Source organism: Microcebus murinus, chromosome 7 (genome assembly GCF_040939455.1).
Source record: "Microcebus murinus isolate Inina chromosome 7, M.murinus_Inina_mat1.0, whole genome shotgun sequence".
Classification (NCBI taxonomy): domain Eukaryota; kingdom Metazoa; phylum Chordata; class Mammalia; order Primates; family Cheirogaleidae; genus Microcebus; species Microcebus murinus.
Window position 1 is genome coordinate 14,755,664 of NC_134110.1, and position 8,200 is coordinate 14,763,863.

General features: G+C 39.7%; 1 long non-coding RNA gene across 1 annotated transcript; it reads right to left on the reverse strand.

Annotated features, from left to right (window-relative positions):
- Positions 1-1,419: 1,419 nt before the first annotated feature.
- On the reverse strand, positions 1,420-2,634 carry LOC142871848 (uncharacterized). The gene is made up of 2 exons (XR_012920015.1): positions 2,574-2,634; positions 1,420-1,853 (listed from the first exon to the last, which is right to left on the reverse strand). It is a non-coding gene; the product is annotated as an uncharacterized LOC142871848 (long non-coding RNA).
- Between the last annotated feature and the right edge of the window lie 5,566 nt (positions 2,635-8,200).

Sequence of the window (8,200 nt, forward strand, 5' to 3'; positions counted from 1 at the left end):
AGAGACAGGGCCTAGGTTGAATCTATCTTAGTATCTCTGGTAGCTAGAACAGGACCTGGCAGATGTACATACTCAGGAAATGTGTGTTGTGTGCATGCACAAAGGATGGAGAAATGTGAGTGCAAAAGCATTCCTTGGCTCAACAAGGAGGATTTATTTTTCTATCAAGCTGTGGTTTGTCCTATGCCAGATATTGCTGTGACTCTGTCACTGCTACACTGTCTCAGGACCCCAGAGACTCTCGCATTTCCACCCCTACAAAATATAATGTAATCCTCCATGATTCAAAAGGCACCTGAATTGCTTCAGGGTCAAAATGATGAACATCAATTATCCCAATAGCAGCAAAGAACAGATGCAAAAGTTAATAGAGTTTTCTGAATGACAGAATGTGGGATAAACAAATCCATGCTGCATTATATACAAAAAGATACCAAAATGTGGAGACATGAAGAAAATTTGGTGCTAAGCTGCAAGTGCCACAGTCTGGGGACTTGTAAATCAGAGAAATCCTTCACGATTGCTACACTGATCACAAGAATTGAGCAGAATTTGCCACTGAACTGATGCAAGTAAATCCAAATAAATACCTTACTAGATGGGGATCCAAATTCTCAATTAGCATTCCAGAACATTCTCAGGGAGTTTCAAAAAGCCTACCACTCTCGTGTCATTCCAAGGAGGGAAGTCTTATCCCAGCCAGCCTCTTTCATTATCTAGTGCCGTGAAAAGCCCTCCGTGAGGGGCTGGGAAATGTATGACCTCCCCATGTGCCAGGGTCTATTTTCAGCCAAGAGCCACCATGTGCTTCTCTGGTTTCTTTTAAAATCTTTTAAAATCTCTTTCCAGAACTATTCTCCTTTTTCTTTTGTGAGGTTTCATCTCATTTTCAATATATAATTTTTTATACCATGATTTACTAATTTATATTTTTATTTAAAAATAGAATTTATTGGCAAGCTGGCACATAACTGCATTGGGTCCATTGTACAGGTTTTGACCCATCTGTTGTCTTTGGTAACTACACAAACACTGTGAATGAGATGCAGAGCCGCTCAAAGCATCCTTACTGTGAGCACAGGGCGCCTTGCCCCAGCTTCTGCTCTGACGGACAAAGAGAACCCACCTGCGAATTTCTCATTTGTAATGGGTATTTGGCTATCGATAACAGGTATTCAGGCAGTGGATTTGCAAGCCAAGTCACATTGCAATAATATTAAAACAATGCATCTAGCCACTTAAAAAACTAATCGAGCCTTTTCAGGGTATGGAAATTAAAATTTGGAGGAGGAGAAAAAACTGTACACACTTCATGCACACACACACACACGTATGTGTATGTGTGTATGTGCATGCCTGTGTTTCTTCATGAGTTTCAAAACACCAGTGAGGAATCACTTTCACACAGTGTGAACAATGTCCTTCATATAGGTTTAATTCACTTGGTAAATACAAGTACAATTGGTATTTAAGGGACCATTCTAAATTGCCATTGCCCCCTCTGTCTGAGCATGAGTAACCTAACTTTTCTGCAGAGCATGTGCAGTTTGATAGACAGGTCTCTGAGGATTGTCTTGTATGTCAGCATCACTGAAAATGAGTTCTGAAGTATAGTCACCCCCTGCGCACGCAAGGAATCCCAATCACCCACGACTCATAGATCCATTTGTCCTGTGTCTTGCTGTGGATGGATAATATATTCATTTGCTTCTGGCTAAAAAAAAAATAGTGAGAAACCGCTGGTGCATATTGATGGCACCCTCAAGGAGCTGTAATTGGCAGAAGTGATATGTGGCTTCCGTACATGCCAGGGGATCCCAAGCTGCTGTCATCCTTCTTCACTCTGCAGCCAACTGGAAAAAATGAACCCCCAAACTCTCAGGAGATCTAACAGTTCTTTCTTGTTAGGACTGGAAAATTAAAATCTATCTCCTCGACAATAAGGGAATTTGTTTGCAAGTGCCACTAAGTATTTTAGCTGAGCACTAAATATTATCTGATTAAAAATACTCCCAGAGGGGAAAGTGTTAGCTTCCGTGTCTACTTCTATTGTGTCTGAACAATGTGCAATCCGTGTAAGTCCTGCTTAATTTAAATATTTAACATAGGAGTGCAACAAGCAAAACCACATGATGAAACTTCAGTGCTTCAAGGGTGGGACAAGTCCATTTATGGAGAAGTTAGCCATGAGCAAGCCTGAGTTCCAACTTGTGGAGGGGCATAAGAGATGTATTCATAGGCCCTGGTCATTCCCTGGTGGCGAGTTAGCTTAAGGGAGGCAGGGACTCAAGCTGCTACCTGCATTCAGTACTGATAAGCCTTTTGCTACTAATCCATACTACTAACATTTAATAATGTGGCATGTATGCTAAAAAGCCAAGGACTTTATTATACCAATGTGAGTCATATGGAATAAAATGTTTTCATTTGGAAACATTGATTTTGTTTTCTATTAGAACAGTTCATATTTTGGACAGCTTTATTGTATGTACAAAAGATATTTTTGGTAAGCCATTCCAGCTTTTGGAAATATCTGGAAAAGGATTGCTTTGTGTGATAATGCAATACTGTACCTGTTTTATTTCATCTTCCCACAGTATCCAGCGTATAGTAGGCCCCAGTAAAGTATCATCTGAAACAGTGAATGATTCAAATTAGGTAGGAAGCATAAGATGACTCACTGCATGTACAACTTTGGGATGTCCCAGGACATATTTGAAACAACACGATTAAATAATGATGTACTAGACACTGGCATTAAATTCATTAAAGCTAGCTCACAGTCTGTATTATACTCTCAAATGCCAAAGGACATATTTGCCAGCTGCCAAGGGCTTTCCAAAAGGGCAGGACCACCACAGGTCTTTGCTGGTTTCCCCAGATGTCATATGTGTCCGCCCACCAAGTCCCTTAGTCACCACCTTCCACATAGCATTTCTGATTCTGACTGGCGCACCCCTCAAGCGCCCATCATTTGGTTACCCTTGTGAGTGGTAGGCAAGAAGAAGAGGTCAATCTACAGAAACACTGTGTACTTTGAAAAAGCTCTATAAGGAGGGAGGGTGAGCAAGGCTCACACAGGCCACAGAGAGACCAAGGGGCCCGGGGCTGTCTCTGATGCCATCGGTTACACCTGTCGGCTTCACTCCCATGTACATTAGCTACCCTCCCCCCTTAACTACTCACTCCAGAGCAGGCCTCAGTGACCCAAGCATGGAACCTGGAGCCACCAGCAACATCTAAAAGCGCAGAACCATGTCTGTGACCTCAGAGGAACATAGTCGGGTAAGTGTGGCGCCTCCCAGGTAGGGGCGATGCACAGCATATTTCCACATGTACGTCATGGCTTTCAATCAAATATCTCCCCAATCCTCCTCTCCTCAACTCCTCATTACCACATGTACAACAACAAAGTATAAATGTGCTCTTGAATGTGCATATATTTGCACATGATATAAATTGCCTCTCTCTGCTATTTGATATTGTATAAGACGAAAAAAATTGTAAAAATGCCATCTTGTTTTATTAAAATGTCCCCAAATGAAAATTCCATGGCAGACATAAAGGTTAAGGATGGAGATGATGGAAATTCAGCGATCACTTTACAGTAAACACACACACACAGACACACACACACACACACACACACACACACACATACAAAATGTATGTTTTTTTAGTATTAAATGCCTTCCTCCCAGTTACAAAGCACAGTAGCTAGGACCTGGGAGAACAAGACCCTGGTAGCAAATTGGTTAGATTCTGCACTTAAGTAAAGGATCAGGAACAGGATCAGTCCCTACAGACAAAGCAGGCCCCTGGGTTCTTAGACAGATGGAGACAGAGAGCTTGGTCCCTGGAGAGGCTCAACTTCCTGCTTATCTTCACTGAGAAATCACTAATTTGAAAACTTAAAAACATAGCATAGTTGAAGCGGATCATGGCATTACATATGTGGAAGGATAAACTAAGAACTATTTATTCCCCACCCACATACCCCAAGTAGGTGGATGTTTTTAAATCAGTATCTCTTTATTAGTCTGTTAAATCCATTCACTCTGGATGGGTAAGAGATATTTTCCACAACATGGAGCCCTCTTGTTGCATAAATAAACTCAGGAAGGAGTCAAATACTTAGTAACTGTTTTCCAAGACATTATTTTATAAATAATTTTTTTAAAATCATGTTAATCCAGTCACATGATTTCCTCGTAAGGGACTAGACTCCATTTTCCCAGTAAGAAAATAAATCTGACAGTGGCAAGCAAGATCCTAGGTGGGTCAGCTACAGATCTCTAATAAATATATAGAACTGAAATCAGAGCATCGCCATTTTCTTAAACTTACTCCTGCCCTACCGGGTACCAGAAAAACTGAGGTAAAGAAAGATCATTATTAAGCTGAGATCAAATTCTAAACTTCTGGGGTTTTTAAGCTACATTAAGGGGCCAAGAATTTGGGAGTCCTTCCTCCAAGGAGGATCAATGGAGGTATATGACTGAGTGAAGTACAGATACTATGTAACGGGTCGGGAAAAGGCTTTTTAAGAAAAAGATGGAGGAGACTGAGGAAAGATATATTAGATAAGAGAGAATGGATATATAGATGAGATATATATATAGATGATGATATAGATATATAGATATGGATATAGACACAGACAGAGACATAGACATAGATACATGGCACTTCAAAAGCCCAAGAATTTGAGACCTTTTCCTCCACTGGGTGTAGTACAAGGAATATGTTAATTCCATTAAGTCAAAACTTTGTTGTGTTTTAAGTCATTGGACCCTGCTTTCAGCTTACTTGGTGTCCAGCAAGGGCTTGGCCAGAGGAAGTCTTCAGGAAGAGAATGATGCTTTCTCTTGGATTGCCTATTGGGTCCAGATCTTTGTTCATCACAAAATAGAGAGGAAAGGGACCAGCAGATGACCCCAAGTCATGGGACCTTAAAGCCTATTTTCCTCATTATTTCATGCCCCCACAGACACACCCCTCCACCATGGGAGTGAGGAACGCCCCCTGTAGCACAGAAAGGAGCACCCTTGCTATAAGTCCAATGACACATCTAAATTCCACACTTATATAACAAATCAATCAGGAGGCAGTTACGGACACTGAAATACAGTGCTTGGTCACTTCCTACAATTCACCCTAGTCTGCTTCCAAACATACAAGCCTCTCAGTGTATTTTAAATGATTCTGTCTACTGAAACATATTAAACAACTTTTAGGAACCTAAACGTACAGTAAAGTTAAATGATATAGTTTCTGTGAATCAGTATTCTTGCACCTAACACTGAGTAATTAATTACCCCCAATATTCTCTCCATGGGTATTGTTGGTGCAAATCAATATGTAGAAGTAATTTTGGGTTCTTTTTAAGAGAAACTAAATAATGAGCAAATGCCACAGACCTAAAAGAATTCAGGGCAGGGGTATAAATAATCTCTACCTTTACTTTTGTGCCACCCATTTTGATTTGATTTTTATGAGAATACTGTTTCAAGGGAATTCTGAATGTGCTAGTTATATAGATCAATGCTTCATAAAAAAGTTAGAAGAATTTAGAGAGTGAGGAAGGAAGTAGAGGATGCATGGGGATAATTTAAGCAGGAGTAGGTAGGTTTCTTTGTGAGATAATGCTCACAATGTCTTTGTTTTTATTTTCTAACTTTATGAAAAATGCAAGTCTTATATTGTCCAGAGCAACAAAAACAACAGGAAGTGTGTGTCACAACATATTTAGTTGTTGTCATATACATTTAATATATGATTGCAATTATATAAATTATAACTCCCCCCCCTTCTCCAGAATGTGAGGATTCTACATGGGTGTATTGCCAGAGCATATGTGTACCCCCCCACTTCAGTGCAATTTGACTTGCAATTTACAGATGAGGAAAGAAGTAAGCTTCCATAAATTTCATATGAGAATAGAAATTTTACCAATGGAATAGAACATTACTGGCCTATTTTTTCATAGCCTAGATTTTCCCTGAAGAACTAGAATGTCTACATAGATCATCTCATTGGATCCCACAGTTTCTCTGAGATTTCAGTGCCATACATATGTCTCTGTAAAATGTTCCCACTGAAAAGAGAGATGATTAAGCAAGTAGGAAAGTAGATTCAGGAAAGTGGGAAAGTAATACATCAGGTTTGTAATTTGGGGACCAATTTAGGACACTGTGTATATTAGGATGCTGTTTATATTAGGATGCTGATTATATTTAGGGTGCTATTCATTTGGGCTTACTCTGCATAAGAACCTAACATAAAGTGAGAAAGAGAAGAACATTGTGGGGAAGTTTTCCATGAGTCTCTGGGTAGCTACACCTGACTTCAGGAAACGAGGGTCACATTACTACAAGAAAAGTTCCAAGAATAGTGTCAACACTGATATTTGTTCACATTGCCAAAGCCAGTTTGGATTTGTTTTTATTTCACACAGTTGATTGTATTCTCATTTTTCACACACTGAAAAATATCGTTCACAAAAGAACAAGTGTTTCAAACCAGGTGAGAGTTGGTGAAGAAAGTTGTAACTTCCAAATACACGGGCTGAAAGATTTGGAAGGGCTGGTCTGCAGAAAGAGCACCACGTAGGCCGTGTACCTGTGCTCTGTACGACTGCAGCTACATACTTCAGATTTCAATAAAATGTCAACAAGTAATAAATATCACATATATACTCAAGACATTTATCCTTGTATTATCAAAATTCTTTGCAATCAGCTGGAAGTTCTCTTTCAGGGTTTGTTTTGTTGCCAGTTGATAAAACAATCCGTTTCCCACCTCCCCCTACCTCCAAACCTAGCAGAGAACAATGTCAGCATAGTTTTATGGCATCCAAGAGACATTTCCTAGATCCTTTTGAGAATATAAATGGCTTGCTTTTACAAATAACCAGAAATTACTAGAAGACACGTGGTCTATGAAAAAAGAGCAGTAGGTCCCTGAGCATGAGACACCCTATGCCCTAGAGCTTCCCACCATGTTAGGCCACATTCAGTGGCTCCCAAAAGTTCTCATAGGACAACTCAAAAATATTTGCAAAACATATGCCTGGTAAAGGACTTGTATCCAGAATTTATAAAGAATACCTATAACTCAATATTAAGAAGTCAAGCAACCAATCCAAAAGTAGGCAAAAATATGAGCAGATATTTTTCCAAAGATAATACAAATGTCTAATAAGCACATGAAAAGATGCTCAATATTATTAGTCCTTAGGTAAATGCAAATTAAAACTGCAATGATACACCACTTCACAAGCACTAGAATGGCAATAGTGAATAAAACAGGTAATAACATAACAGGTAATAACATATGTTGGTGAGGATGTGGAGAAATGGGATCTTCTTGTACATTGCTGATGGAATTATAAAATCGTACAGCTACATTATAAAGCAATTTGGCAGTATCTCAAAAAGTTAAACATAAAACTTTCATATGATCCAGTAATTATACTTCTAGCTATATACACAAGAGAAGTGAAAACATATGTCCCCATAAATACTTGCACACAAATGTTCATAGCAGCTTTATTCATAATAGCCCAGAACTAGAAATACTCTGTATTAGTCTGCTCGGGCTGCTATAACAAAATGCCATAAAACTGGATGCTTAAACAGCAGACATTTGTCACATCTCTGGAGGCTGAAAAGCCTGAGATCAGGGTATCAGTTTGGTCTGGTTCTGGTGAGGGCCCTCCTCTTGGCTTGCAGAGGGCCGCCTTCTCACTGTGTCTTACATGGTAGAGAGCACTAGGGCATTAATCCCATCATAAGGATGGCAGTAATGCCATAAGGATGGGATTAATTCCCATAAGGAATCCCATCATAAGGTCCCATCCACGTGACCTCATCTAAAATATCATCAAAGCCCCCATCTCCAAATACCATTACATTGGGGGTTAGGGCTTCCAGTATGAACTTTGAGGGGACACAAATGTTTAGTCCATAGCTCTCTTCCCCTGGGCCCCCACAATTCATGTCCTTCTGGCATGCAAAATACATCTATTTTATCTAAACAGCCCCAAAAGTCTTAACTCATTCCACCATCAACTCTAAAGTCCAAAGTCTCATCTAAATATCATCTAAATGAGATATCTGTGAGATTAGAAGTATAATTTATCCTGAGACAAAATCCCTCTCCCTGTGAGCCTGTGAGACCAGACAAAATACAATGATAG